The sequence below is a fragment of the Podarcis bocagei genome, assembly GCF_964188305.1.
Source record: "Podarcis bocagei genome assembly, chromosome: 4".
NCBI classification, from domain to species: domain Eukaryota; kingdom Metazoa; phylum Chordata; class Lepidosauria; order Squamata; family Lacertidae; genus Podarcis; species Podarcis bocagei.
The window spans coordinates 12791440-12798810 of NC_138128.1; the positions used below are offsets into that span (position 1 = coordinate 12791440).

General features: G+C 44.9%; 1 long non-coding RNA gene across 1 annotated transcript; it reads left to right on the top strand.

Annotated features, from left to right (window-relative positions):
• Positions 1–4559: 4559 nt before the first annotated feature.
• On the top strand, positions 4560–7128 carry LOC308584819. Its single transcript, XR_014007035.1, has 2 exons — positions 4560–4633; positions 6661–7128. It is a non-coding gene; the product is annotated as an uncharacterized lncRNA (long non-coding RNA).
• Positions 7129–7371: the final 243 nt, after the last annotated feature.

The window sequence follows — 7371 nt, forward strand, 5'->3', positions numbered from 1 at the left end:
AAAAATTGAGAAAAAAGAAATTATCTCACAGAGGCTGAAGTGTTATAACCTATTTTATAAATACACTACTTTCTTCATCAGTGAATAACTTATCCAAGACCCTTTCCCACATTATCTAAGTGCTAATTTCACCATCTTTCCTCTCTAATAAGATTTAATGCACCTTAGATATTTATCCTTTGCTGCCCCATTTTAAGAGCTCGCATAGTGTTAATGTAGCATTGAATAGTTTGTTCAGACAAAGCTATGGCGCATCTTTTGTCTTCCATACATTTATTCAGAAGCAGGTACTGAAACAGTTCTCTCGTGCCCCTCTTGGTTCTCTTGGATGCTTCAGGCAAAGTGAGAATGGCAGTGGGTCTTGGGGTGCTGGTAAATGCCTGTCAGGGCTGAACCACAAGCAACCATCAGGCAAGAAGAAGAGAAGAGTTTGGATTTGATATCCCGCTTTATCACTACCCGAAGGAGTCTCAAAGGGGCTAACATTCTCCTTTCCCTTCTTCCCCCACAACAAACACTCTGTGAGGTGAGTGGGGCTGAGAGACTTCAGAGAAGTGTGACTAGCCCAAGGTCACCCAGCAGCTGCATGTGGAGGAGCGGAGATGCGAACCTGGTTCACCAGATTACGAGTCTACCACTCTTAACCACAACACCACACTGGCAAGAGCCACAGGTCAAGCTAGAGGGGACAAAACAAAGGGCTAGAGCAAGCTAGTGCCTATCATAGTCCAGGCAAATCCCAGAGCCTTCATAGCAAAGGTGGGGAACCTGTGGCTTTTCTGGTGTTGCTAGACTACAAATCCCATCTTCCCTGACTGGGGCTGATGGGAGCCAGAGTCTGACAACATCTGGAGGGTCACCCTAAGGGAATGTCCCTGTCCTTGGGTTCTGCTTTGGGGCATCTGATTGGCCAGTGTTGGAATACAGTGGTACCTCAGGTTACATACGCTTCAGGTTACATACGCTTCAGGTTACAGACTCTGCTAACCCAGAAATAGTGCTTCAGGTTAAGAACTTTGCTTCAGGATGAGAACAGAAATCGGGCTCCGGCGGCCCAGCGGCAGCAGGAGTCCCCATTAGCTAAAGTGGTGCTTCAGGTTAAGAACAGTTTCAGGTTAGGTAAGGACCTCCGGAATGAATTACGTTCTTAACCCGAGGTACCACTGTAGATGAGTCATTCATCTGATCTAGAAGGCTCTTTTGCCACACCTTGCTGGGTCCCTCTACAAATTAAGTGGCAAGCGCACCATATCATGTAGCAGCAACCCTAGCAGGATGACTAATCTGTTTTCCAAACAGAATTGCTTTGGCACATTCTGAGCTCCCGGCCTGTTTCCACGCCTTTGAGACCCCCCTGCAGGCTCTTGCCTTGCCAACCTGACTTGGGACGCTCTCGTTCCTTTATTATTTCCCCCTCTTTCACTGTGCTTGATCTAACTGTCTCGTAAGCTCTGGCTGTTGCGTAAAGTCAGTCCCCAGAGTAAGCAACAGCAATTTCCCTCCATAAAGCTGTTAAAGCCTTTGAAATATATGAAAACATTATGACAATCGTTATTAGTATGAATTACCAGGAAAACAGAACATTAGCCACATCTGTTAGAAAGAGGAAACCTTTTTGATTTTTGTTGTTGTTTTGTTTCACAGCCCCCTGCTTTAATTTTTAAATAAATAACCAATGTGGCGGGTTTTCTCCCCCGTCCCTCCCTCTCCTGCTCTCTCCGGGAACATGAAGGATGATTCTGTAACAGCAAAGGCTTGTTGCGGATCTCCCTTTTCTGCTCAGCAACATGCATGTGGAAAGCCTCGGATTATATTGGGCCAGCTCACTCCCAGAGTTCTGCGAAGAACGAGGCTGGTGATAAATGGTGGAACTTTTCATTTTTGTTTGAAAAAAACCCACCAGCCCTAAAGAGCTTCTAAAAGCGGTGAGGGGAGGAGAGCGAGAGTGAGAGCGAGATAATGTGTTCCTAGCCTCTTCATGACACTTGCCTTTCAGATAATTGTCATTTGTCATCTTAATTTACTTGAGAGATACATCTGAAGGCAGCTCTGCGAAATCAAAACCTGGGGTTTTCAACAGGCATTTAATGAATATCTCTTGCTAGTGCATAGATTTCTTTTCTTTGTTTTACGCTGCCTGCCATTTGTTACTATGGGTTCGCTTCTTTTCATTTCTTTCTTTTAATCTATTATGAATATGAATTTGCTTTATGAACTGGCTAATTATCCCATAGCCTTTCCCAGAGAAAAAGAGGCATCTTTGCTAGGAAAGTAATAGAACATAATAGGAGTTATTTTCCATCCACTCTTCTTCTTGGGAATAATTTTAGTCAGTCAATTTTTATTTTTTTTAGTCAGCCATGATATTTTTGAGAGTGTCGGAGTGCAGTTCCAGCACCTCTCAGGTGGGCACCATTGCGTGCCGGCGCTCCCCCCACCTGGTTCTTGCCTTTAGGTATTTCTGAGAAGCCCAAAATGAACATTTCAAGTCAAAACAGAAGCTGGCCAGCATGTGCGAGTCTACACATTTTAGTCTCCAACTAGCTCCTAGCCACCCCTAACCATGATTGGTCAAGCTAAAGGGTGGGGCTAATTCGTATTTCCTTTTCTTCAATCCATCTCCTGTGTAGTGGCAGCAGGCGTTAATCTTTCCAGCAAGGCCTCTACCATTGCACACACACATTTGCATGACGGCCCTTCCTTCATCTAGCCTAACCTCCTGAGATCAGCGTAGGATTTGGGGGGCCAAATCTTGCATCTCATGAATCATGCACTTTAGGTAAAGGTAAAGGGACCCCTGACCATTAGGTCCAGTCGTGACTGACTCTGGGCTTGCGGCGCTCATCTCGCTTTGTTGGCTGAGGGAGCTTTGTCATGTGGCCAGCATGACTAAGCTGCTTCTGGCGAACCAGAGCAGCACACGGAAACTCCGTTTACCTTTCCGCTGGGGCGGTATCTATTTATCTACTTGAACTTTGACGTGCTTTCAAACTGCTAGGTTGGCAGGAGTAGGGACTGAGCAATGGGAGCTCACCCTGTTGCGGGGATTCAAACCGCCGACCTTCTGATCAGCAAGTCCTAGGCTCAGTGGTTTAGACCACAGCGCCACCCGCGTCCCCATCATGCACTTTACTGCTAAGCTATATGGCTGTTCTTCCAAGAAAGATTGCTGTACAGCTGCTCTTCCATGCGTGGCTTCCTGCAGAAAGTGTGTTATTCACTCTTTTGCTTTCCTGTACATGTGATAATAAGTATGTAACCAAGTTGTTAACTTGGTGGAACATACCCTTTCCAAATATTTGGAATACTTACGAAATCTCTGCTACAAATCTGCACGTGGCCTTTCTGCGAACGCACACCAGATGTTCCCCGTTTATGACGTTAAATTCCTTCCTTTCATTACCTCCTGCAAAACGAGGCCGGTGGAACATTTCCACTCTCTGTCCATATTTCTTCCCTGGGTTCAGAGAGATCTCACCTAATTAATGAGGGGGAGGGAATCCACCCACCCCTTCCCATTCAAACAATGCTCGAAAGAATTGTCTGCATACCTGCCAGGAAGAAGAAGAAGAAGAAGAAGAAGAAGAAGAAGAAGAAGAAGAAGAAGAAGAAGAAGAAGAAGAAGAAGAAGAAGAAGAAGAAGAAGAAGAAGAAGAAGAAGAAGACGACGACGACCACACAGCTTTTGGGGCATAAAGAGCAACTGACTCACACAGCCATTCTGAGTCAAATTCAGGTTAAACACCATTATGAAAGGGCCTCTATAGCAGGAAATGTCTCCACTGGTGAGACATTGGCTGGCATCTGGTGGCATCAGAATGTGGCATCCTTAGGCAGCCACCATGGTTACAGCACCAGCTTGCTGTCAATACCTGCCCCAGTATCACCTTTGTACATTTTACAGTCAAGCAGCTAGTTCTGAGAGCTGCCATTTAATTTGCTATGATGCCCTCCAAATGAGATAACCCTGAGGCACTTGCAGAATATAGGCTCCCCAGTGCGGTGGAGGCTATGTCTGAGAGATGCCATTTTGATTCCCCCCTAGAGTAGGGGGGAATCACTTTGGGGGTGTTGCTGGAAAACGTTGCTGCTGCCCACCATTACTGCCACTGCAACTCGGCATGTCCATCCATCAGGGGACCCACTGTTATGTACTGAAGTTCTCACTCTAGGCCAGCAGGGGGATACTGTAGATAGTTTTCACTCAGGTCCACATATGCAAATAAGGAATTGAAAGTGACGTTCAGTGATTGGATAGTTACAGAAAGTTGTTACTGTTGCTTTGTAGTTGAACTCTATATAAGCAGGTTGGCTGAACCCTTCAGCCCAGTTCTGTTCTGGCCTGTGAATAAGCAAGAGCTGTCTGAAGAATTGCTGTGTCGTCTGATATGTCCACCCACAACTTAACACCCGCTATGGTTTGGAGGGGTCCACCGGAAGTCATTTGGTGAGCAGGAGCCGAAAAGTGGAACCAGCCCTGCTATTGGACCACCTGGTACCTTCTGGTTATGATTCTTGCAAAGAACGCTGAAGCAATCCAACTGCTTCAATAGCCCACTGGATGCCTCCAGGAAGCTTGCAGTTGGGTTATGAAAAGAGACAGTTCCACCCTGCTGCTGTTCCCCGGTAACAGGTATTCAGAGCAGTGCCGGATTTACGTATAAGCTAAATAAGCTATCGTTTAGGGCCCCACTCTATTGGGGGGGGGGGCAAAAAAAAATTAAAGCAAAAAAACCCGTGGATGTACATTTCCAAAATATAAGATAAAAAACAAATAAAATGGCTTTAGATACCTATTAGGTCCATAAATTACCATTTGGCATATATTCAACACAAAAAACAGCGACAATTTCCTGTTGACAAGGACAGCTGGACATATAAAGGGCCCCATTACCTTCGGTAGCTTAGGACCTCATCAAACCTAAATCAGGGCCTGATTCAGAGGCATACAGTACTGACATCTGTATGGAAATTGTTTTTAATTGTTTTATATCTTGTGCATGTGCCACCTGGGCTTCTTTGGGAGGAAGGATGGAATGAATAAACAACAACAACAGTTGTTATTGGCACCTGTCCATCTCAAGAGAGAATGGAGTGCATTCGCAGCACTGAAGAGATCTCCCAGGGGTGCAAGCCTGGGCAATGTGTTTGAAGGTCTCAGCCTCATCGTCCAAAGGAAAGGAGTACAATATGTTTGGTGCCACCTTGGCTACAGGAGTTGCCAAGGCACAACCCAACCGTCTTAGGGACTCCATTCCAAATTTGTGTAGGCTTTGCTTGTTAGCCTTTTCTTCTCCTAAAGATATCCAACAAGGCAGCAGAGGTTTAGGGTCAGTTTTCCTTCTACATGGGCTACCTCCCAGGTTGACGAGCCCCATCTGCCCATCACTTGCCTCTACAGCACAAACAGAAACTGCCTTCTTGACCATTGAACCACCTATTGGTCTCATCCACTCAGTGCACAGTTGCCTGTCTTCACATGCAGGAGACGTCCCTAACGCATAAAAATAGGAATAATCAATTATGTATGTATGTATGTATGTATGTATGTATGTATGTATGTATGTAAGAACTGATGCTGGAGGAGACTCTTGAGAGTCCCATGGACTGCAAGAAGATCAGACCTCTCCATTCTGAAGAAAATCAGCCCTGAGTGCTCACTGGAAGGACAGATCCTGAAGCTGAGGCTCCAGTACTTTGGCCACCTCATGAGAAGAGAAGACTCCCTGGAAAAGACCCTGATCCTGGGAAAGATGGAGGGCACAAGGAGAAGGGGACGACAGAGGACAAGATGGTTGGACAGTGTTCTCGAAGCCACAAATACGAGTCTGACCAAACTGCGGGAGGCAGTGGAAGACAGGAGTGCCTGGTGTGCTCTGGTCCATGGGGTCACGAAGAGTCGGACACGACTAAACAATAAAAACAATGTATGTATGTATGTATGTATGTATGTATGTATGTATGTATTAAATCTGCATATTGCCCTTCATCCAAAGATCAAAGGGTGGTTTACAGCAAATGCTGAGGTTCCATATAGCCATCCTGACTTAACAGCCATTGATAACAAATTGCATTCTCCTAAATGGCATTGTAATTTCTACGCCGTGTTGGAGGCCCTGTGCCTCTGAATAGCAGTTGTCGGGCAGTAAGAGTGGGAGAGGGCTATTTCATTCATGTTCTAGCCTGCAGGCTTCCCATAGGCATCTGACTGGCTGCCAGGAAAACAGGATACAGAATTAGATGGGCCTTTGGTCTGATCCACCAGGCCTGCAGCTTTATTGAAATTTCTCCAAATCCAGTGGAAGCAAGGGAGGGAATCTGAGGGCCATGTTGCGTTTCATGGGGAAGAAAGTGCAATGGCTTTACCATGCCTGAATACAGCACTAGGCTTGCACAATCTCTGCTTAATACAGATTTAGTGACCATGGCTTTGAGTTAGCATAATTGCAACCATCTATCCCTACATTGATAGCATCCTGTTTGGCATTATGAATGTTGGGTTATGTAACTTGCTTGTGTTACTTGTGGTTGGATGATTACATGTCACATGTTCCCTTTTAGCCAGAACTTCTGAAGCAAATTAAACAGCCACATGGCCAACATAAACCATGCTAGAACCTTAGTTGCTTCATTGACTTTTCTTTCCTTCTTTCATCGCAGTTCCCACCATGTGCTTCCTGGATGAATAATATTATACTCCAATTTAATTCATAAATGTTGAAGGCACCACTTGTTTCAGCTGTAAGATCTGATTGGAGAAGACGGAATGCAAGCTTAACTGCTGAGTGCTTGGCAATTTGTAAAAGACCAAATCTTAAAAACTCAGCTACATGGAAATTAATCCCTTTGATTGTAGGGGAGCTTAATTGTAAGAGAGAATGCTTAGGACTGCAGCTCAGAACCATCTATTTATGAGTGAAGCCTGGAATGTATTGTAATAATTATCCAGCAACTGCTCCAACCAATAGGTAGCACTGTTTCATGTCCTTTGTGCTTAACTAAGGTTCTGTGTCTCGCCTTGCTATTGTTCTGTCTTGTGGTTTTCTCTTGGAGATGTTCCTGGAACGATTAGATCTACGCTGGAAACTGAGCTTGCAGATCTCTAATAAAAGTTGTTCTTCTAAACAAGTTTTGCAAAATCTCTGACAAAGATCATGTGTTTTGTGACCAGCAACTGAAAATCTTCTGCTGAGCCTTTCTAATATACATATTTATTTACTGCAACATAATATAGCACCATTGCACTTGGTTTTCACATTGTGTTCTGGACCTTCCTTGTGTTTCTTAAAAAGCTAGGATCCACACCACATGGAAATCAGAGATTAACTTTTGCCCACTCAGTCTCAATCTCACAACCACCCACCAACTTCT